General features: G+C 46.5%; 1 protein-coding gene across 1 annotated transcript in view; it reads right to left on the bottom strand.

The window, feature by feature from the left end:
- FOXN3 (forkhead box N3) overlaps positions 1–24,404 on the bottom strand; it is a 1,349,433-nt gene that overhangs the window by 720,506 nt on the left and 604,523 nt on the right. Inside the window, exon 3 of the mRNA XM_069637430.1 lies at positions 11,221–11,334. The gene's annotated coding sequence lies outside the window, so the exon portion shown is untranslated. The remainder of the gene's footprint in view (positions 1–11,220; positions 11,335–24,404) is intronic.

A 24,404-nucleotide genomic window follows, 5' to 3' on the forward strand; every position in this document is an offset into this window, starting at 1 on the left:
CAAGTAAATAGAAAATAAACTGAAATAAAATGCTGCCCTATGACTGGGCCTAGTTGGCCTTGTTGTAAATATGTCACTGATCCCAAGTATTTGGAAGGGGATGAGAAAAGTAAGCAAAGACTGAAAACCAACTCATTGGAAAAGGATTAAGAAGTGAATCTTGTTTTCATGAGCTGCATCAAAACTAAACAATTTTAGAGCCAGGGACTGTTGGCAAAGGCCAAACACAGAGAACTGTGACAAAACTTTATTTTCGAGAACTGTTACCTGAGAAGGGTATCAGCCAAAACCCAAGCCTAAAAGGCATTTACTTTATGTATTATAATTTGTATAGAGTGGTAGGGTCAGCTTTGATAGATTAGGATTCGGTCTTAGTACAGATTTCTTATGTTGAAAAAACATCCTGGCGAGGGCCTTAAGTTTTCAGTTGCAGATAGGAAACCACATCAGACCAATAGAGACAGGTATGGTAGGTTTTTCATGTAAATTCATAAAAATCCTGTTTCAACTATGTCCAGTGGTCTAACTCCTGTAGTGCTTCTCTGCCACAGCATACATGACTGATAAACTCATATACCTGTATCGATGAAGGAGTTAACGTCAAAACATAATAATCTTTTTGTAACCTTATGTAGACCAAGTAGAGGACTGCACAACTTCAGGCTATGAAGTACTGTTTGAAACATTGGATTATGTGAGACAGGCATGGTAGATTCAAAACTTTTATTTACTATGGTTCCTGGGTTGGTGTAATGCATAACTGGCCCTAACTCTAGAGGGAAGGTTTCCTTAACTGATGTTTCTAAAGACTGTTGATGTATAATAGTAAAAAAAAAAAGAGTGTCTGTGTCTAGACCTATGCTTGTCCTCACTCTTTACAAACATTTCATAGGAAGTCTTTAAAAAGGATACATAGTGGTTCAACAGAAAATAGGAAACCGGGGTTGGTTTTAGGTGGTCTTCTTACCAGGTGTAAGTTTAGTCTATGTCACAAACGTTCAATCAGAAAGGGTGGTTTGTAAGACCTTCTCCACAGAGCCCTTGTAATATTCTCAAATACTTTCAGTCTCTTTGGTTCCTTGGGGTGCCCTTCCCCAAGCTCCAACCTTTCTAAGTTCCAAACATCACAAAATAAATATAACAGATCCTTTTGAAACTTCTCAGGATTCCCTTCCCGAAGCTTCAATGCTTTCAATACTGCAAAACAATAAGTCTCCAACTTGGTTAGGCCTCTCGGGGTTCCCTTCACCAAGCTCAGGCCCATTTTAGTTTCCAACACAAAATTCAAGTTTGTCAGGATGTACTTTGCTTTCCTTCAATACCAAAAAATGAGAAGTATTCCACTTTGTTAGGCCTCTCAGGGTTCCCTTCCCCAAGCTTGGGCCCTTCTTGGGTTCACACACAAGTTCAGCTTGTCAGGATGAACCTTTCCTTTTGTTTACTGTTCTTTCACACACACTTCACTTGTGGGGTACAATCAGGGACTTTCGAAACTGCCTGTTTCTTTGCTCCTCCTAGGCGTGACCACTCTGATCTGTAACCCCCTCTCTTTATTCCTTGCTCTTCCTTTTGGGTCTTTCACCTTCAGATGCTTCCTGCACCCTTTCTTGTTCTCCTTTGATTCTTCCTTGTGCACACTTGCACCTTCTTTTTGCTGTTCCTTCCTTCACTGTGCACTCTTGCACCTTCCTTTGCTTTCTTATCGTGCCTCTTTCACACCTTACATACTTTCATTTCCCTTAACGTTCCCCCTTGCACTTGCCTGTTTCTTTCTTGTGCTTCCCGCACACTTGATACACTGTCCTCTCCTTACTAACACGCTTTGCCTCTATGCCACTTTTCCTTCTTTGCACTCTTCACATGCCTTTCACTTTACTTTTCTTCTGCAATGCTAGCCCCACTTACGTCTTTCTCTTCTGTGCCGCTAGTGCACCTTCCCTCCCTCTATTTCTCTTGTTCTGATAATTTCTTACACTTTCTGTCCTTTGTACACCTTCTCTTACTTTCCACTCCGTGCTCCTTTAAACTGTGTCTTTCACCTGCTCCGCTTCAGTTAAATGCACGCTTCCGAGTTTCTCTCTCTCTCACTCACCGGGTAGTGTCGCATTGACAAGCGGTCCCTCTGGATATACAGGGTTGAGGTCAGGGTCTCACCACCTGCCCCTCAGATACCCTTGGGACCAGCACACGTCCCAAGGGAACGTGCATGGTAACGAACACCACCAGCAGGAAACAGGCTGCCTTTCTCTGGCTCCCTGGAGGCATGGCTCCCTATTCACGCTGCAGCCCCTCACAAGCACCGGGCCAGAGTCTCGGCACAGCGGCCTCCTCCAGGCTTCAGCTCCTGCTGCTCTCTGCTCCTAGGCTTCTCTGGTCCGGATAGCCTCCCCAGCTCGCTCTCCTTCTTGTGAAAAACCACACCTTTTATACTTGAAAAATAGTAAATTGGAGTCAGGAGTAAGTGGTCATTATTAAGTGCTTTACTCTGCCTGACTCTATTAGTGGGACAACTTGAGTTCTTTCTATAGTAGGCTGCCCTTAGTTTCCACATGTTGTTTCTATGGGTAATCTTCACTGATCTTAGTTGCCTCCTCCTCGTCTCAGTATTTGTTAGAAATGGGGAAGGGGGCGATGGAAGGGTTTTGGAGGGTAGATCTATTACCCGCTACTCTATCAGGGAATTGACAGTGGACATACAAACATTCGTTTTGATGGTATTCCCTGTGATCTAGATTGGTAGAGAATGAAGGGATATTAACATCAGACTTCTGTCTTTGTTTTATTTATTTATTTATTTATTTTTGCATTTGTATGGCGCACATACAGCCCAGGGGCATTGTGGCGCTGTTACTTGTAGGAAACTTAGTTACAGTAGGTACAGAGTTCAAACATTAGTTAGCATTGGTATTATACATTATATGCATAGAAGGTCCTTAGTACAGAAGACTAATTGCAGTAGTGAACATTCACAGTATCCCTGAGGAAGGAGAAGGTAGTCTCATCAGCAAGTAGGGTTTATCAGGCGAACAGGGTAGTTTTCATAGCCTTGCGGAAGGCAATGAGTGATGGTTCCTCTCGCAGGGTAGTGGGGAGGGCGTTCCAGTGTAGGGAGGCAAGGTAGGGGAAGCTGGCGCCACCTGCTCTAGTTCCTTTTACCCTGGGTACGGAGAGCATATTGGCATAGGGTGTCCTGGCAGGTCTTGTGGAGGAGGCAGGGTGGATTCTTTGTGACAGGTAGGCTGGTGCGGAGAGGTGGATGCATTTGTGGATGAGGGTCAGGGCTTTGAAGATAATCCTCTCCTTTATGGTGAGCCAGTGGGAGGCTTTTCTGGCGGCAGTGCTGTGCTCTCTTTTAGAGATGCCTTGTGCTGCATGCAGGGCGCTATACTGAATTACTTGCAGTTTCTCCAGATTTTTGGTGGAGGTCCCTAGGAAGAGAACATTGCAGTAGTCCAGCCGGGATCCAGTGATGGCTCTAGCTATGTTGGTGCAGATGACTTTGGAGAGAAAGGGCCTGGCTGCATTGAGAAGTTTTGCATGGTAGGCAGCAGAGGAGGCGATTGCATTTACTTGCCTAGTCATAGATAGATTTGAATCTAGATAGACACCTAGAGTTTTTACTGTGTCAGATACTGGAATTCTGATGGAGTAGATGGTGAAGTGGCTAAACTGGGTGCCAAGTTTTTTGAGGGTGTCAGGGGATCATACGAGTAGGAGTTGTGTTTTGTCCGAGTTGAGGCAAAGACAGTTGACAGCCATCCATGTTTGGATGGTATTGTATATGTTGTTGAGTCGTGGAGTCAGTGTCATAGTACCCTGTAAGTGTGAGAAGGATCTGCGTGTCGTCAGCGTAGTTGGTGTAAGAGATGCCCATGGCGTCAAGGATGAGAAAGAAGGGGTGAGTAAAGATGTTGTAGAGGGTAGGGGAGAGGCAAGAGCCTTGACGTACACCGCATAACATGATGGTGGGTGAGGCAGTGGCTAGATCAGAGAGGACCTGCATGGTCCTGCCTTGTAGGAAAGAGGTGATCCATGTGGTGGCTTCTGGGGAAAAGTTGGCTGTGGCGGTGAGGTGATGGCATCGGACGTCATGATCTACAAGGTCGAATGCAGCAGAGAGATTGAGGAGAAGAAGCAGGACCGGTTTACCTTGGTCTCTTGCGTCATCCATCGTGTTTTTGAGGTTGAGTAGGGGGGTCTCTGTCCCATGTTTAGGGTGAAAGCCGGATTGTCTCAGTCCCATGAGTCTGTTCTCTTCGAGGAAGTGCTGAACTTGCAGGTATGCTGCTTTGTCCAGAATATTGAGTAAGAACGTGACAGTGGTAATTGGCCTGTAGTTGTTGGGTGAAATGGTATCAAGTGTAGTTTTTTTATGACAGGCCGGACCCATGCTTCCTTGAGGTGTGAGGGGACTTTCCCTGTGGTGAAGGAGGCGTTGACAAAGAATGTTAGGAATGGAGTGAGGGTGTCTGCACAGTCCTTAATAATAGAGGCGGGGCAGGGTTCGTCTTTACCATTGGAGGGTGTGATACCTTTCATGAGGTTAATCATGTCTTTCTCCTGGATGGCTTTGAATGAGAAGGTGGGGGAAGCATCCGATGGGGAGGATGCGGCCAAAGTGGGGGAAGTAGGGAGCGCAAGTCTGGTGTTCATAATTTTAGCTTGAAGTGAGTTAAGCTTGTTACGCATAGCTGTTTGGATGGCATCAGACCATGCCTTATCTTTGGTGAAGTTTTGGGGTGTCGGAGTCTCAAGCTCTCTAAATATGGCGAACATTTCCTTGGTGTTGGATTTCGCATCTGTGATTCTGGTTTCGAATGATTTGGCTTTGGCTTGGATAATGGCTTTCTTATATTCTTTTAAGCGTGATTTGAAGTCTATTGTGTCTTTGGCATCGTGGGATGTCTGCCAGCGTGCTAGTGCAGGACGTTTGTCCGTACGGAGTTTAAGGAGGTCTTGGGTGAACCAAGCATTGGTGTGGCTAGTGGGTTTAGTTTTATGCGGTTTGAGTGGGGCGATGGAGTTGATTGCTGCAGTGATGGCAGTGTCATAATTCTGAGCGAGGGTTTCTGGGTCATTGGAGAAGGGAGGTCTAAAGGCAGGTCCCTGTAGAAATGGTAGGAGTCTCTCTTTGGTGAGTTGGCGGGCACTTCTTGTGAGGGCAGGTGGTAGGGGGTGAGGGGAGTGGGGTGAGGTTCTAGTGGTAGGGATATTAAAGGTGATGATATGGTGGTCAGACCAAGGGGTGGGAGTGTTACCTGTGATTGTGAGAGGGCAGTTGTGTTGAGCGATCCAGTGTAGTGTTCTGCCTAGGGAATGGGTGGGGTCTGTGGTGGCGTTCATAAATCCTAGGGTTTTAAGGGCTGTGTTAAGTGATTTGGCGGCAAGATCTTTGGTGTCATTCAGGCCTAGGTTGACGTCACCGAGGAGGATGGCTTTGGTTGATTTCTTTAGATTGTTTGCCAAGAGGTGGGTGAGGGAGGACTGAAAGTCGCCTAGAGGGCCTGGTGGTTGGTAGGTAAGGTGTAGGGTAATGGTGCAGTGGTGAGAAATGGTGAGTTTTACTTGGAGATAGTCGCTATTATTGTTGATAGTTTTGTCAATATTTCGGATGGGGATGGAATCTTTGCCTATTAGTGCAACTCCTCCATCTTTAGTTGGGCGATCCTATCTGGTGACAGCATAGCCTGGTGGGAGTGCGAGGAATAGTGCATGTCCTGAAGCTTCATGTAGCCAAGTTTCAGTGACCAAAAGGAGATCTAGGTCATTGGTGGGGATGAGGTCATGGATGTCGAAGGCGTGGGCATTGATGGACCGGGCGTTGATCAGGGCACATTTGAGGTGGGGTTCAGGGGTGGGGGATGTAGTGGTTACTATCGTAGGGGTCACATTTTCTGATGTCACAGACACAGGCATGGTAACATTTGCATCAATACATTGCATGATTGGGGTAGAAGAATTGGGCCTGGCAGTATGAGCATTGACAGTAGTGGGGGTCCCATTTTCTAGGGTACAGGCATGGTAACATTTGCATCAATACATTGCATGATTGGGGTAGAAGAATTGGGCCTGGCAGTATGAGCATTAGCAGTAGTGGGGGTCCCATTTTCTGGGGTCACAGACATAGATACAGTGGCTTTGCAGTCAATACATTGCTCCCTAGAGAGACCTAGAGAGACCAACTTTTAGTTGGTTTTTCTTCCTCCACCTTGAGCAATTGACTCGTTCCTTCCTCCCCCATGGGTCATGGATGACGGGATTGGAATTAGGTAAAATTAGACCTGGATTTGGGTGGCTGGAATCAATGTATCCCATGAAGGCATCCGGGACTTCCTCCTCCTCTTCTATTGCCCTGTCAGAATACAGCATCTCGCCTGGGGTATTCCCACGAAGACAACCCTGGAATCCCCTATCCAGGTGATCCTCCCTTGCTGGTCCACTCCCAGGGTTGGGATCCGAGGGCGCTGGCCCTCCCAATGCCACCTGAATAGAGGATTCTTGGGGTCTACATGTGAGAATATCCCTAGGTTTCTCACAATTACTACGGTTCAAGGTTGGCTAATCTCGACTAGGAGGAGGATTGCGCAATCTCAGGATACTCATGTTTCACTGAAGCTTAGGCCCATTGCTGAATAATTTAATACCTTAAGTACTATGGTTATTCCCTGAATTGAACCTCCATTTGCTTGTCTTTTTTAGAATTGCACTCAGAACTCTTTTAATAATTTGGACACTTGGTTAGGACTCTGTGTTATATGAAAGATCTATTTGTCTCTGTATTTAAATTCTGGACTGTGTTAATTTATTACTGTGTCTTAACTGTGTTTTTAAACATAATTGTTTCTTTTTTCGGAATTAATTATCTGCATTTGCTTTGCATCTTTTGCTCACCATTCTTCATTCATATTTGATTTGTATCCGTGGCTCTTCACTTGTTTTTGTGTGAAATATAATCGTTAAAAGGATGTGAGTCTTTGGCTTTTTCATTAAACTGTTTACACAGCATATATTGTTGTTTTGGTATGGCTATTTAGGACACCTTCAATTAGTGAAAATTAATTTGATGGGTCTTAACTAAGTGTGTACATTAAATCCAACAGGAACCCCATCGTTTTGTTGGAACTATAGGCCGAGTTCCTTGTTGTAGTACGGGCCCACACACGTAAATATATCTACTCCACTTATAATAGCGAATAAGGGTGAAGTTGGTGTGCAGTTTTCTGCAGCCTTGAGAACTGTCTCCCTTGGGTTGAAGAAGTTATGTATTCCAGAGCACGGCCCTGTAAAACAGTTGTTTTTCTGAAGATGTGCATTTGGGTTGGCATACCCACAATCCTTTGCTAATTTGGCTCCTAACTCAGGGTGAACTAATATATTACTTGGGGGTGCTGTCGTATTGTAATATATATATATATACGTGATCAAGCGGTGTGTTGCCGCGAAACGCGTCGTTTTTGTTTGTTTTCCTTATCATGCTGACTGATATTTATTAAAAGCACTTTTCAGTCTGAAAAAGCGTTGGTGTCCCTGTCTTCGTGTGGAGAGTCATCCAGGCGTCCTCCACTGTTCCAAGGAGTGCATTCCGCCTACTTTTTGCCTGGTCTCATTGTGGATCAGTATTAGAGGGTCTTTTTCTGAATATATATATATATATATATATATAAAATAGGCTGCACCTGGGCTACTCTTGCCTAACTTTGGAGTGCCATACTGATGGTAGCTCCCTCCCCCTCCCCACTCCCCACTGAGGGCTAACATTGAAAATGGGGGAGAGTTGGATCCTGGCTGGCTCTACACTACAGTTACCAGAATTCCCTGCTGCCACTGCCTGGTACATACCAGAGGCATTCAACCCTGCACACCTGCATTCAATAAGCCCCCTGAAGATCGCTGAGGCATGAATACACGCTAGGAGGAGAACATCTTTGGACCATTTAAACTTACTGCAGCTGGGACCCAGAGTAGAGCCCCTACCACCCCTCTTGTTTTGTTTGTGTGTGCGTATATATATATATGAAATGAAAAACCTTTTACTAAAAATAATCTTCATAAATGAAATAAAACTGACCACTTCTTCCAGAAGTATGTTACCCGTATGCAGTGAGATGTCAATATAATTAGCTAACTCTCTTTATTAGATAGGACCTGCTCACAGGCTGTGCCTGCACGCCCTGGCAAAGCATAGCACCTGGAATAGCACATTCTCGCAATAGCACCTGGAATAGCACATTCTCGCAGTTCCCCCCACCCCCATTCTTTACTCCTCGTGTTTCTATTCATAGCAACGACGCAAAAGCCCACAAAATGCCATCTTACATCTTAAATGATTTGCTACGGGCAATGCCGGCCTTGCTTTGTACATACACATTTGCATAAATCATTATTCGAATGTTTTAATCTCAGCGCCATTATTTTGTTCCCAGGGCACAAATTAAATGCATGCTTAAAGCAGAGTTGGGGAGAGTTATTTCGAAATGCTTTATGAGGCGGGATTGGCAATTTCCAGCTCGCATTTCATACATAATGTAATTCCTCTTGTTTTTTTCGTTGCACGCGGGTGAGGGACTGAAAGCGCCTCATGAACACGTTTTGAGAGTCTTTCCTGGAAGGAAGCCTTTGGAAAGACGACGGTGTCGCAATATCACCGTATATTGAGAGAATGTGTAAACTAGCAATAGGAGGCAGAAGGTTAAATAGTTTTCGCGGGATAACAGTGCTCCCATTTTATAGCTTGTTTTGTTAACAGACAAAAGAAATCGGCAGATGAAAACATCAACGCGAGGCCTCCCCGCGCGCATAGGCCTGACCACTGTTATTGTCACTCGTTGACGCGCAATGTAAGCTCTGCTCTGATGTCTCGTCACCTGAAGGGGAAACAAATTATTATTTGCGACGGAAAGGGACTTGTTCATCGCGGGCAGCAAAATGTGTAGTTTTCCGCCGCGAGATTCCCGCCAGCGGCGAACATGGGTCGATGGAAAAATTCTCTCCTGTGCCAGGCCATTTGGGCCCTGGATAGTGCCCCTGCCACATGTGGTAGCAGAAACAGCTCCATGCAGGCTCGGGCCAGGCGTCATGGACGTGGGGGGCACGAGAATGGCGATTTTAATCGCCAAGATGCTGCTTCTGTGGTATCAGCATCTAGACTCGCTGTTTTGGCGCTCCCCACTACTGCACCACCTCCCACTCGGATAACTTTGGACGGCTGCAGCTCAGGGCAGTTTCTAGCCAACTTGGTGCCCAGGGCGAAACACCAGAATGCTCCCCGACCCCCACCAGACCCCCTCCACCAGCACACGCCATTCCCAAACTACACCTGTGCGTCCTGTGACAAAACCCCTCCTCAATATGAATACATAATTGCTATAAAAATGAAGCTGGTTTTGATTGATTGATATTTTATTTCTATCGCGCTCGTACACAAGTGTTTCAGAGCGCGACAAGACAAGGGAGGGGAATAGGGGAGAACAAAACAGCGATTTTACTAGGCCCAGTGACATTGAGAACGCGCAAGTGCATGGGAGAGAGGGAGGGGAAAAATGCATGGAAGGGGGGAGAGGTGGAAAGTGCGAAGCAGAGGAGAAACAGATAAATAACAATAAATAAATAATAAAAGCAACAAACAGTGGTAATGCAGCCAGCAATTTGCAAGTGCTAGGTTTAAGGCAGCAGACAGGGTAGGTCCGATAGTGCAGGAAGAAAAAGGGGGGCTGTATGGGTACAGATACAGACCCCAGTGCAAGTGGTGACCTGGAGGCAGTGCGGGAGGGTGGCAGGATGAGCAGGTACCTGGGCCCAAAAGACAGAGGGTGGCCAGGTGCACGGTGCCAAGAGAGAACAGATCAGCAGGGGAGAGGGGGAGCGAAGGCAGAAGAAAAGAGGAAGGTCTTGAGGTGCTTCCAGAACGGGAGATGATTCTCCTCAAGTTTTAGAGTGGCAGGGAGGCTGTTCCAGAGGGAGGCCCCAGCCGAAGACAGAGATCTACCCCCAGCTCGTTTCTTAGAAAAACGACTGACCCTGAGTGAGTTGGAGGTAGAGGAGCGAAGAGCTCGAGAGGGGAGGTATTTGCGGAGGGATAGCTGAAGGTATTTTGGACCCAGGCCCCAGAAAGCCTTGTGGACAATGCAGAGGGTTTTGAATTTAATCCTTGCATCCACCGGGAGCCAGTGGAGAGATTTCAGAGCTGGGGAGATACGATCCCAGGGCTTGAGGCCAAGGACAAGTCTTGCAGTCCTGTTCTGGATAAGTTGCAGAGGGCGGAGAGTAGAGGCAGGTAGATTTAGAAAGAGACTGTCACAATAGTCAAAGCTAGAGAGAACCAGAGCTTGAGAGACCATGAGCTTCTGGGGGAAGGAGAGGAAAGGCAGAGTACCTCTAAGGAGGTGCAGTCGGAAATTTGACTTTTTAGTCAAATTAGTTTCATCACATTATAATGCAAGCACTTTATTGAATAATTCTAATGGGAAAACACAGCTGTTGCTGTCCAAGTAAAAGGTTTTTCTGTCACCTGCACTTAGGGAAGGCCTTGCCTGAATGCAGTTTCAAACTGTCCGTATTGGCACACTGCGGTGTGACCAGCGTACCGGGGTATGAGGGCCCATTGCCCTCTGTCCCTGTATTGCAGTGTATTTCGTAAGGGGCAATACTAGACTAACCATATGAAATATTTTCTGATGGAAGGTTATCATTCCAAGATGGACAGTCTGGTACACTCTTATTGTACTCTTTCAAAATATTTCTATGAGAGTGGGAAAGGGGACAAATAGCACCAGTGAGGCTTCCTGCATACTTTGCATTACAGTGATCAGAGATCTCTATATTGGATAAACAAGCCTATGATAAAAGGATTGTTTGTGTGAATCTCTAAATTCATGATGGCTCACATCACTGTTCACAACACTCACCTCTACCTTAGAATGTTTGTAACTGTAAACCATACATACTCATTTGGGCAGCTTACGTTTTTGGATCCAAGTATAAAATGGCTGCAACTACAGACACTCAAATGGGGTACAAGGGCTCCTTTGCTTCTTGTTTCTGAAGAATTTTAGATGAGGAAGGGCTGGGTCTCAGTGTGAGCATGCCCAACCCCAATATAGAAACATCTTTTGGGAATTATACATATAGACAGGACAGGATACCGTAGAAGAAAGACCCAATAAACAATGCACAGAAAGGCTACACAGAAAGAATTGTACCTCTTAGAAACTTTAGCCTTACCAGTAATAAGGTGATGAAGCGTTTTAAACAAAACCGGCTTCTAATGCATGGTAAAGGGTCCACAGTTCCTCGGCCACTACCTCCTCACCATTACGCAGGCCTCATGGTTTATATCTGCAAAAAGAGCAGGCCCATGCTTTATTTAACAGAGCTGGCATAAGCATCTCTTATTAGTGCTGGCCTGCAGCTAGTGAAAATCATGATGTGCCAGTGTAGAAAGAGCGTTTGGCCTAGTGAATGTACAATTTGAAGCAGATTCTTTGATTGCGTTTAAGTGTGGGCACAGTATGGCATGCTGGTCAGAGCCACATACACAAAACCTTCAAGTATGCTATTGTATGGACATTGGACACATCAGACAAAAACAGGCATATGTGCTGTTACATCGGAAGCGCCACATAGATGCAATTAATCAACAGGGGGGTGGCTTGTGCAGCGCACAAAACATTGCTGCACACATATCACTGCATTGATTTGCCATGGACTACTGTCTGCATGGTGACACACAATGAACTCAACTTTCCTAATCAAGGTGCCAAGTGACATTGAGTTGCCATCTGGTGTGCACGCTAGGCAGTGGCTGGCTTGTTTAGACAATTAGAAGATCTTAGATGCTGAGCAGATGCATTTAGTCCATATCCCAAAGCAGCAGCCACTAAAATGCTTAAGCAAGAACATGACAGTTAACCTTCCCAGGGATGTGCCATATGTAACTAAAGAGTAACATACACAAACATCTTTTTGGTATGTCAAATAGAGACATGAAAATAAAGAAAATAATGCGCGAGCCTGCATGCAGATAGAAAATGTGTGCCATGCGTATTCATGGAATTGTTTGCGCAGTTACCGTATTCGCAAGTCGCAAGCCAAACTCCACGAAAACGCTCACACCATAAACAGCCAGATCAGCCACCTTTGCGCCCTCCCCGGGCACTAATACATGCACCCTTCAAACAGTATGTGGCATTCCCCACAAGCAGGCCTGCATCTCGGGGACCCTGCGCAGGGTCCCCCATAACTGTTCTGGGTACCCCGATAACCTACGTATGAAAAATCGTAACTCGGTCTGAACACAGAAAATTTGTGTGAAAACCCCGTAAACTGTTCCTGCACCCCGCTACACTGCTTACGCGCACTACTGAGTAAGTTCCTAACCCCGGTTGTGTACACGCCCCCGAAATCCGACATGCAACCCCACTTACGCGCTGCAAATGCTACACGCAAGTGTACCTACGCCTGCTTTCGGGTGGCGGATGATATGAAGGACTTGTGTGGCCATTTCCCGGCCGAGAGGTTGTGTGATGTAAGCGATATTCAATCAACACTACAGCTAAGTCAATGCCTAGTCTGGGATGCTGAGGAAAACCCTTATTGATGTATTTTTATATCCAGTTCAGTACTCTGGATGACAACCCTTGTATAACCCCCCCCCTCTTAGAATCCCCCTGACACCACTGAGCCAAGAAGTAGGTTTGTTTTGCAAATTAAAAGGTTTACTTGGACAATTCAACAATATATATCTATCACACTTTTATAATATATTAATATCTGATAGTACACTGAGACATATGATGTGGATCCACAATGGGTAATGTTACAGTGGTACACTTGATTACTTAGGCGTGGTATAGAGGATGAGGTAGCCGAAAATGCTTTATGGTTTCAAGGAAATGCAATGAGGAATAAAATGCAGTACAAAAATACTTGATATTATTTTAGCAAAAGATAAGATAATCACTGTTTCTCTGGCAATTCACCGCCCTCCCCTATGCAATGTAAGAAATGGAAGGAGATGGAAAGAGGAGCACACAGTTCTCAGGAATGCAATCAAATACAATACGAAATTCAGTTCCCCCCAGCAAGCTTAGAGGAAACAGGTAGGAGTTTGAGACACAGGCCCAAAATGCTTTTTAAATGTGATGGCAATGGATGGGAAAATGTGCCAACTGATTTTAATTCCCTCTAGAGATTCAGGGTGAGTGGGAGATGCGTGTTGGTATTAGTTCAGGATCACTTTAGTAATGCTCTATGAGTTATTACCAAGTTGCAAACGGATTTTAACAAAAGAAAGAATGGAGCTGCTATTTTGACAAGTGGAGAAATTGAGCCAAAATCGCAAATCGCGGTAAATTTCGCGATTGCGTAAATCGTGATTAAAATGAAAGTTAAATTTCGTTCCTAGCCCAAACGGTTCCAGAGATACGGACGATTTAATAAAGGTAGATTTTCGGATTTAAAGTAAAACTCAAAATGACAGGTGACAGCTTGCAGCTGCAGAATTGACAGGTGACAGTTGTGCAGCTTTAAAAATGACAGATGACACAATTTCTAGGAGGCTGTTCTACTTAGGTTAACATAGTTTGGATTAGATTATTTTAACTACGAGATTGGTTCTGCACAGTTCTGCTAGGAACTCACAATATCAATTGGCCTCGTCGCGGTCTGGTCAGGTTGGACGGGACTTCCGGCGGGTGGTTCTGAAGTCCCGGCTATCTGGGTGAGCTCTGCTCTCTGGGTCTATCAAGCACCGGATCTGCTCACAACCGTCTGGTTTGTGGTTCTCTCGGGTTCCAGATACAGCACTGCTTTCTGGATACTGCTACAGGTTCTTGCAAAAATTCTTGGCAAAATTCAAACAGCTCGGCCGGCTGATGAATAGTTTGGTTGGTTTTGAGGCCTGCTGAAGAAGATTCAGCTGGTGGATTCAGGCCTCTCTGCTACAAATTCTGGAGTTAATTTCTGCTACAGGTTCTGGAGATTGATGGATTTGAAGTCTGGATCTCTGGATGTGAAGTCGTCGGTCAGCATGCTCCGCAGCAAATGGAATTGAATGTCTCTACCTGTCCCAGCAGTCTCTTTTTATGCGTTTTGAAAATGGGTGTGTGCCTGGGCCTAGCTAAGCCTGCCACTCTCTTCTTGTCATTGGCCCAATTCTCCCCTCTCCCATGATTGGGGGAAGGAAATGGATTGTCATCATGATGAGGTCCGTTTATGGGTCAGAGGATCCTCCCCTGGTCAATTTGCACACAAATCTATTTCTGACCCAAATACATATTTATCTATGTACCATTTTTCTAATATTATAGGTCCAGTTAACATATTTTCTGTAGCACCAAACCATCCGATCCCTGTCTTTGTACGATGTCGTGTCCACTGATGACAGAATTCTCCCCTTTTCATCCAGATAACGACCTCTAAACCTTTCCAGATTTTACACAAATGTGCACCAGGGATATGGGTTACAGATGATAAAGTGTCAGATTTTTAACATGCATACATTTGGAGTAGCAACCTTTTTTCCGCTACTATCCCTAGGAACATACCACAGGGTCCTAACACCTCTTAAAATGTGCACAGAAAAATCACAAGAATAATGATATTATTTATATAATTTTGACAGGTCCGTACTATGAATTATCCATCTTTTTAAAAGTATGCCCTGGTCAAAAAGGGGTGTGGCTTCCGACATCACATGGTGGAATAACTGGTTTATCCATTTCCCCGAAGCTCAGCTGGCTGGCAGAGGCACTGCCCCTCCCAGTTTCCCCCAAGAGGAAGCCACTTTACGACGCCCCCAATATAACATTTGCCTGAGTCAAGGAAGTTTCATTGTTCTGTCCCTTCCAGTTCCCAGTTGCTCCACCCCTAATCTAATCAGAGAGGTGTCAACTCCTTTTGGTGGGGAAGCAGGATGCAGCTAGGCCTGAAAAGAGTGGCTGAGCAGGTTTCTCCTGTCGGGGGTAGTTGTCAGGCAGAATTCAGCTAAATGTCACTTTAGTTCCCAGTTTGAATCAAACTTACAATTTTTACATATACATTAAATAATTACTTCCTTCAAGTCATTTCAGAATATAGTTTTACATTGTATCCACCTCTTAGCAAGTCTTTCCTTGGCCTGGTTTTGTTTCATTTGTTCAGTTTTACACAAAAGTCTGGTGGTTTTAAAATGCCGGCTTTCTGATAGTGGTGAGTACCGGTATTGCAACCATTTTTGGGATTAAGAAAATTAATTCCCCACAGTTCTGAGTTGCTTTTTGGCAATCAGCATTGCCATTCCCAATGGTTTCAGGCTACTGTGTGTGTAGCCCAATGGTGGTTTTAGGCAGTACCCTCCTGTGCTCACAACATAGGCAATAATGGGTGGCAGCCTATTCTTCATGTTTTCCCTGTGCACTCTCTGGGGAGTTCTGGCCATCATGATGTTTTTCATGCCAGTACTGCACAGTTCTATGGTAGGGCTTGGATGCATGGGTAAAAACATCCCACAAGCCCCCCTCTTGCAATGGCCATTCTGTCCTTTCACTGATGGAACTCGCAAGATCTGGGATGTTCACCTCCTCTTCTTCCAATTCCATAGATGGCACAGTTCAGCATCTTTTCCTCCTTCCAGTCGATCAATCAGTTCTCCTTGCTGGTCCTGATGGGAGGATTGGGCGGTACCCCGGGCCTCTCAGGTCTCTGCTCCCGGTCCCCGGTTGTCCTCCTTGGTCAGTCTCCATGGTTTCATCTCTCCTAGGATGATAAAGCAAAGCGGCAATACACATTCCTAGACATTTCTTCCCCACCATTGATATGGTGGGGTGGCATATACATTTTATAGTCAAAACATTTGCGTTCTTATTTTAACCAAAACAAGATACAATTATAAGACTTTTCTTTCCAAATCATAATATTTTAGAGACTATATGTGGGATATTTTAGGGTTGGAATTGAATTACTCTGGAGCGGCCCCCTCTGGTATTGCAGAGGACTCCTCCAGTTGTTGCATAGTGTGTCTGGGATGGCAACACTTTAGCTGATTTATATGGACCCACTTGTCTTCCCCCTCTGCCAAACTGCCTTTGGGGATGCGGATCTTGTAGGCCACAGGGGAGATTTTGTCTAGAATTTCAAATGGTCCCTTCCATGTAAGCAAACATTTTCGCTGTTTGGCCTGGTTCCTTTGGAAATTGTATAGATAGACCCGGTCCCCCACAGTATATTCCTTCCTGGTGGTCTTCAGGTCGTAGTGGGTTTTCATGCTATCAGCTGATCTTTCTAGATTCCGCTGAGCATAGGCAAAAGCATGCTGAAGGTGTTTCCTTAAATTCTCTACATACTCATGAGTTGTGGAGGCATTTATCAGTGTCTGCTCTTCAGTCCTGTAGAGCAAATGCTGGGGAAGCACCATCTTGTGTCCAGTCATCAACTCAAATGGTGACATTTTAGTTGCAGATGAAGGGGTAGATCTGATGGCCATTAGGACCAGAGGTAATCGGATATGCAAACTTGGCCCAGAATCTGCCACACACTTTTTTAATATGCTCACAATGGTTCGGTTGTATCTCTCCACTGCTCCAGAAGAAGCTGGCCTGTAAGCAATGTGTAGCTTCCTTTTAACCCCAGTATCTCCCACATATTTGTCATTACTTCACTGGTGAAGTGGCTACCTCTGTCTGACTCTGGGAGACATTCCACCCACTTGGTAAACAAGCATGTAATGGTCAACATGTACTTGTTTCCTCTAGACGAGCGAATCACAGGGCCTACAAAGTCGATTTGCAAATCTGACCATGGCAGTGTCATCCCCCTCTTTTGGAGAGGCGCACGGTGTGTGAGGGATGATGGCTGTAATTGTGCACATACAAGACACCCCTTCAAGTATTGGTCGAGGTCCTGCCCCATGTGTGGCCAGTATGCAACCTCTCTTAAGATTTCCAGTGTTGTGTGAAACCCCCTATGACCGGCGGTGGCCGCATCATGGGCGTGACTTAGCATCAGGCTTCGGAATGAGGTAGGAACCACCCACTGATCATGGCCGGCTTGGGATTTCCTTATCAACAAACCGTCTTGGATTCGGAACATTTTTGGACATTTCATCAACACTCTTAGGTCCTCTTTCCCGATGTAATCGGTATCCGTCAAGGGAAAGTTCTCAGGGTCCTCAATGTGTTGGTAAAACTTACCAATTATTGGATCCCCCTTCTGAGCTGTGATCAAATCAGCATCAGGGGTCTCCTTACTCCATTGTGCAGTTGAAAGATCATTGTGAGCATTGGTCTGGGACGTAGTGATAGCAGTGACCTGGATTTCCCCCAACAGGGACTCTATCTCTATTAGATCCCCTTGGATGGCCCCGGTTTTGGCCAGCTGATCAGCTAAGTGATTTCCAGTTTTGTCTGGTCCCTCTACTTTGGAATGACCCTTGATCTTTTTCCAGTAGATGGTCAACCCATTCGATGTGACCCGATCATCAATGTTTTGAATTAACTTCCCATGTTTCAAGGGTTTGTTATTAGCACATAACATGCCTCTGGTTTTCCAATTAACCAGGTGCTCCACGAACCCGTTCCGTACATAATCCGAATCTGTGATTATGACCAGTTCGTGGAGTTGATGTTGGACAGCAGTGAGGATGGCCTGATGCACAGCCATCAATTCTGCCACCTGACTACTTCGGGGACCAATTTTGTATCCAGCAGAGGGTTCTGGGGACTCATTCACCCATGCGTTCCCTACGCCGGTCACCAGTTCTTTCTCCCCGTTGTTGTCAACCTGGTAAGAGCATCCATCCACATAGATAGTGGGCATTCCCTCACACTTGTCTTCTACAAAGACTTTGCGTGGGGAATTAAGGTATGCCTCCATACTGCCCTTGATTTTTAGACTTTCGTCCTCGAGACAGTTTTCTCTGGCACAATCATGCAAGTCAGCCAGATCTTGCGCGAGGGGACTCTTCTTGTTTTGCCCATATCTGACCTCCACAGGAAAGCCTTGCATTGACAGAATCCAGGAAGTAATTCGGGAATTACTCACATTTCCGGCCCGGATCCTGTCACTTTGGAGATATTGCAGAGGCTGGTGTGGAGTCTCCACTATGATGTGTTCCCCCTGGATAAACGGGCGGTAATTCTTCAATGCCCACACCGTTGCCAGGAGTGCCTTCTCACAATCGTTGAATTTTTCCCCCACAGAGGATAAAGTTTTGCTCGCATAGGAGATTACTTTATTGACCTTGGCATGCTTTTGGTATAATACTGCCGTCAAGCACGTATTAGAGAACCCTGTCTCCAGGAAGAAATCCTTGTTTCTGATAGGGTAAGCTAGGCAAGGCGCTTGTGAGAGGCTTCTTTTGAGTTGTCTTACTGCCTCGGATTGTTCTGGACCCCATTCCCACTTGACCCCCCCCCTTCAAGAGATGAATCAGGGGTCTAGTGATCTCTGCGTAGCCTTCAATGAACTTTCTGCTGTAATTAGTCAGTCCAAGGAGGCTCCTTAGTTCCCGCAGAGTTGTGGGATCCTTCAGTTTCTGAAGTGCTTCCACTTTCTTTTCTTGGGGACAGAGGCCCTGAGGAGTAATCTCATGCCCAAAGAAATTAACACAGGTTCTACACCACTATGCTTTCTGGAAGGAAAGTTTTGCTCTGGCGGCCCTCAACTGTGTCAGAACATAACGGATCTCTGCTATGTGTTCTTCCACAGATGAACTTTTGATGAGGACATCATCTACATAAGCCAGGTTACCCCTCGCACCGAGGTTGGGCATGGCCTTATGTAGGAAAATGTTGAATTCATTGCCGGAGTTGAGGTATCCGAAGGGAGTCCGGGTCCATGTGTACTGCTGGCCCCCAAAGGTAAAAGCCAGTTTGTATTGGTCCTCCCTACTGACAGGCACGGTCCAGTATCCATTGGTCAGGTCTATTGCAGTGAATACCTGTGACCCCCGAATCTGGGCCAGCCCTTGGTCAATGTAGGGCAGAGGCCATCGGGAAGTATGGACCCGTTTGTTGAGCTCCCTAAGGTCGGCGCAGAGTCTCCACTGGCCGTTTGGCTTCAATATTCCCAGCACCGGATTATTGAAGGTGCTGTGTACTGGACGGATTATTCCCCGGGACTCAAGGTTCTTAATTGTTTCAGTAAGGGACTCCATGGATGCGAGAGGCAAGCGATATTGCTTCACAAACACTGGAGTCATGCCAGGGTCCGTGGGAATTGTTGTTGTGTGGATGTCGGTGCGACCACAGTCATATGAGTCTACCGCAAAGAGATCTTGGAAATCCAAGAAAACTTGTTTCAACTTTTGCTTCTGTTCCAGAGTCACACAGGCATCAGCTAGGTTGACTCTCTCTTCCACCATCTGCCTGAAGCCTGGAAAGACTTCTGGTTTGGCTATCTCAGCGGCCTCCTCCAGCTGGGTGGAGAAGTCCCTGGTCAGAGTGCTGATTTGGACTGGAGGCTTCAGGTGGGAAAGGCAGCCCTCATGGACCTGGAAAATCACCTCATCCCTCCTGAAGTCACAAGTCACATCTTCCTTACCATAAGGGCAAGAAGTGTGCACCAGGAAGTTCCCCCCATGCCGGGTGAAAATCCTGTCTGGTGTTGTATTGTCCTCACTGTCACTGTCAAAACAGTCCTTGGGGATCGGTCCTAACAGTTCATTTCCTAAATCAATGGAGAAATGTCGGTCATCAACCGCCATTCCAATAATGGGGCCTGCGGCTAGAGTAATACTCTTTAAGTCGCTGTTATCCACCTCTGTTGGAATGGTGTCATGTTCTATGTTGACTAATGGTGTTGGGTTTACCCCTAACCCTTGCTGTTGGAGAGAAGCATTTAGATGAATATAAGCATCAGGGTTTTTCAATTTTTCTCCTCTTTTAACTTTCACTTCCAGGGAGAATTGTCGGGTCCTTTATGGGATGGTGACTTCCTCTTTAAGCTGAATTTCAACTGCATAAGGTAGCAATTGAGCTGACCTAAATGCTTTTTCTTGATCATCAAAGCCCATGGGATTATCCGCTAATCGGGACCAAGCTTTGAAGTTTATTAGGTCCAAACTAATGGCAAAGCGATTGAGAATGTCACTGCCTAAGTAAAAGGCGGCAGTGACGTCTCGCACGACCCAACAATTATGAACTATGCTCTTTTTGCCAATGGAGATTTTGAGCATACACCTGCTTGTCAGGAGATGTTTGGAATTAGGTGCTTCCAGGTCCATTTCCCGTTTGTCTAGCAGTTTGAATGTGGGAATGGCTAGATCTTTTGGGAGTTGGCAGAACATGGCTTCGCTGATGAAGCTCTTACCGTTGTTCACACACACTCGAGCGAGAACAGAGTCCTTCCCATCATTTAACTGAACAGGGATGAACAACTGCTCCCCAATTTGCTGAATATCAGCCAGGCTCTGAGCTGATTTCACCTCTTTCTGGACTATAGGAGTGGGAGTGTCTGATTGTGGATTGGTAAAGAATTTCAGAGTGTTTCCTTCCAGTCTGTAATACCACCTTAAACTGGAAGGAAGGTTGATTTTCAGAAATAGAGAGGACCCCCCATCACCAGTCTGTTGTCCTACTGCTATTACTGTCATGTCTGGAATTTGGTTGTTCTGGAAGTGAAATTCTACTTGGTCAGATTTTTGTTCAACCATGTGGCAGGTGCCATTTAAACTAAAATGGTTGACACTCTGTTTTAATTTTATTGGTCGACTAGTCTGAGTCCAGAGGACCTAGTTTACGCAATCTATTAGGCGTGACAACCTTCTCAGGAGGTCATTCCCTAGTAAACAAGGGGTGCCCTCTGGAGTCACTACTATGACCGGGTGTTTCACCTTGTGTCGCCCAATTTTGATGTCCAAATCTGCAGTCCCCTCGACAGGAATTTCCTTCCCGTCAAAGTTCTGCAGTTGTCCAGGAAGAGAGGTGAGAGGAATACGGTAATTCTCCCCCCTTCTTGCATTTAGTTCATCAAAGGGCCTTTTGGACAGAAGGGTAGCTTGGGATCCAGTGTCCACCAGTGCCAAAATTGTACCCTGCCTCTGTACTTTTACCGGGGCATAATATCTTCCCTCCTTCTCCTCAAGGGGGCAAAGATAATGCACATTTTTGGACAACTGGTGGGCTAACTTTCTGGTTTTGAACATTGCTAGCGAAGAGATTTGGGCAGAATTCTATGGAGAGCCTGGGGAATCTGAAAGAAAAAGTTGGCAACTGGAAATGGTTGCGGGTTCTGGGCCGCCCCCCCCCCTTTTTGGAGGCAGTCATCAGGATGGGTTTGACCCATGGGATTTTGGTATTGTCGGTTCTGGGATGAGATGATGGGCGGCGGTAGCTCAGTCTCCACATCTCCCCAGTCTGAATTGGCATCCCTGGGGACCCATTTTTCCTTGGGAGGAGTTCCCCATCTCTGAAGGAGAAGATCCTTTTCCCAGGATCTTCTGAGCATCCCTCTCCCTCAAATTGGAAGACCTGTACCTCCTCCACAAAGTGGGTCTGTTTGGGTCCTTTGTTTCTCCTACCCCCCCCCTCTGCTCCTTGGGAGGCAGGCCTTCAGGGGCAGGAGATTTTGTTTCCGGTTCCTGGTTTTCCAGGGGCTGTTTACAAGTTGGGAAGGAAGCTTCCTCTAAGGCTTTACACCCCCCTTCCCCTTGTGCGTCCTCCCTGGGAACTGGTGGGTTATCGGGTTGCTGCCCCGTCATTGTTCTGGAGCACCAGGACCAGAGTTTGGGGCATTCTGCGGTGGCATGCTTATCTGAGGGTTCTGTTGAGCCCTCAGTATGTGACCCAGATTTCGTGCCATATTTTGGACCTGGCGCTCGAGTTGTGAAACCCGCTCAGGCTGATACGGGGTTCTGTTTTCTCCCCTGGGCTGATCCCGGGAAGGATAGCTATCCCTTCTCTGGTAATACCCTGGGTTGGGAAGATTCTGGTACCCCTCCACCCTTGGCCTCCCCTCTCCCGGATTAGGTTGTCTGGGCTCAGGGAATTGGGGAAAGAAGGATGGATGATTTTGGGGCTGGAAATTGGGTGGATAACTGGGGAAAAAGTTCTGCCCAGGATTTGGAGAATTTCTGCCCTCCTGTGGGAAGTTGGGAGGGAAGTTCCCTAGGTTAGGTGCTTGGCTGGATCCCCCCCTTGGGCTGGAGGAGTCCACACATAACCCAGGATTGGTCGGTTTCCCTTGTAGCAGGGACTTACATAGTCAGGGGAGCATTTGTGGGACTACCTCCTCGACTCCCTGTCTGTGACTGGCCCGAGGGCCTTCTGGGCTGTGAATTATTTGGTGCAGGCAGGTTTTTAGGCCCCCCCATCTCCAAATCTAAAACGGGTGCAACCTTTACCTCTGCCACCTTGGCAGCAGCAGGGGTGCTGTTGGTTTTGGGGTTTTTCGGCGCATTATTTTTATTTTCGATGGGCTTCTGCACCTCATAGATCCGGGTAGCCTGTTCAATGACCAAGTCTAAAGATCTTTTCTCATGAAAATCTCTCACGGGCTGGGTCATTATGTATTTGGGTAAGGCATGGAAAAACATATTGATAAATTCTCTGCTATCCGTGCGCACCCTTCTGGTGGTCTGCACAAAAGCACGCTTTAATTCTTGCACAAACTCTTGTGGGGCCTGATCCTCCCAACATTGCAAATTGTAGGCTGCCTTGCGAGCCTCTTGAGGATTTCTGTGCACAGAAAAATGTTTCAAGATGGCCGCCCTGTATGTGGACCACCTTGAATGGTTTTGATCCTCCAGCCCTGCAAAGAAACTGGAGTATTCTGGTGAGAAGGTCCATTTGACGTACTGGATGCAGCTACTGCTGTCCTTCAAATGGAAAGTCTCCATCATTTGCTCATAGAGCTCCAAGTGTTCCCAAACAGAATACTTGGCGTTCTTATGATAGGGCGTGATGACACTCCTTATTGCCTTTATTTGTTTCAATGGGTCCTTAAGCAAGGCCCTTTTTGCCTTATTGGCCTTTTTGGTTCGGGTAACCCTGGTCCATTCATCCTCTGACTCAGAAGCACTGCTCCCAGAGGTGCCCGTCTGATCTTCCAGGTTTTCCCGGATTCTGCAAGCCTGGGAATGGCTGGCAGAATGTGAGGACCTGGTCTCCTGTGTCCTGTAATGCTCAGAGGAGTCTTCAGACCCCTCCTTGCTGCCAGGATTTGATGGGTACCGCCCCCCCCCCACTGACCTAACTGGGCAGAGGTTTTCAGGATGCCCTTAATGGGCCTTCTCTCCTGGGGTTCCCCACTAAATTGCACTGTGCTTGGGTGCCCATACCCGGATGCCCGCCCCTCCATTCCTGGGTGGTACTGCCCTATGAGCCCCATGCTTTTAGCTGGATAGTAATCTGCCATCCCTGTGGCCCCGTGCTCATGTGCGCCAGGGAACATGGGGGTGGCAGAGTCCAGAGGTGAAGGCCTCTGGCACTAGGGCTCCTGAGGTTATGCTCAGGAGTTTCTCTTTCCCAGCGAACCTCATCTCTATCTGCCCCTGTTCCCTGTTGCAATGCAAGAGCCTGCGCTTTCAGTTCCTCAGTTAAGGCCTTACTAGACTCTATCAGTCTCTCCTGCATCGCTACCTGTTGCTGGAGCCTATCATTGTGCTGACAGAGAGCCTCATTTTCTCTCTGTGCCTCCTGATTGGTCCTGGAGTACTGGGCCAGTCTCTGCTGCAGGAGGGTTACCTCCTCAGTCCCATCCTTACTGGCCTGCTCCTTTCTTGCCAGAGCCTCCTCCACCCTCCTGGTGTGATCTAACAAGCCCTGATGCTCTTTTTGAAGGTCACCCAGGCCCTGGAGGGCCAAGTGATTTTCTTCAATTTTTCTTTTTAAATGGCAGACTTCCTGGCCTAAGGTATCCCTTTCCTGACCAATAGCCTGCATTTGTGACGCCAGGTCGTCCCTCTGCCTTTGAAAGGCACCAGCTTTCTGGCGTTCTTCATCAAACTCTGCCTGGGTATCCAGGTCTTTCAAAATCAATTTATTGCTTTCCTCTTTCTCTCTGTCTAGTTGGATTTGCAGGGTGGCTACTTGCTCTGTGCATGCCCTGTTGAAATTGATCTGTTGCTCCAGCTTTTTCTGGCTCTGCAGTAAGGAGTCCAAACTGTCTTGGTGCTCCTTCTGCAAAGCCAGAATTCTGTTATCCTGGTCTGTCTTTTCCTGTTGCAGTATATCCATGTCCTCTTTTATTTTAATGATATACTGCCTACTATCATTTTCTGACTCCTGGCTCCTCTGCAGCCTCTGCTCAGAAGAGACCAGGTCAGATTGGGCCTTTTCTAACGCCATCTGTTGCCTATTTGCCAGATCTTGGCCTTCAGCACATTTGTCCTGCATGGCTCCCATATATAGATACAAATATGCCGCTATCCTGGCAATCTTATTCGGTTCATCTTTGGCTTTAGTGGCCATATATAGTTCACTCAGGGCCAC

This window comes from Ambystoma mexicanum, chromosome 14 (assembly GCF_040938575.1).
Source record: "Ambystoma mexicanum isolate Mex_15411 chromosome 14, UKY_AmexF1_1, whole genome shotgun sequence".
Taxonomy (NCBI): Eukaryota; Metazoa; Chordata; class Amphibia; order Caudata; family Ambystomatidae; genus Ambystoma; species Ambystoma mexicanum.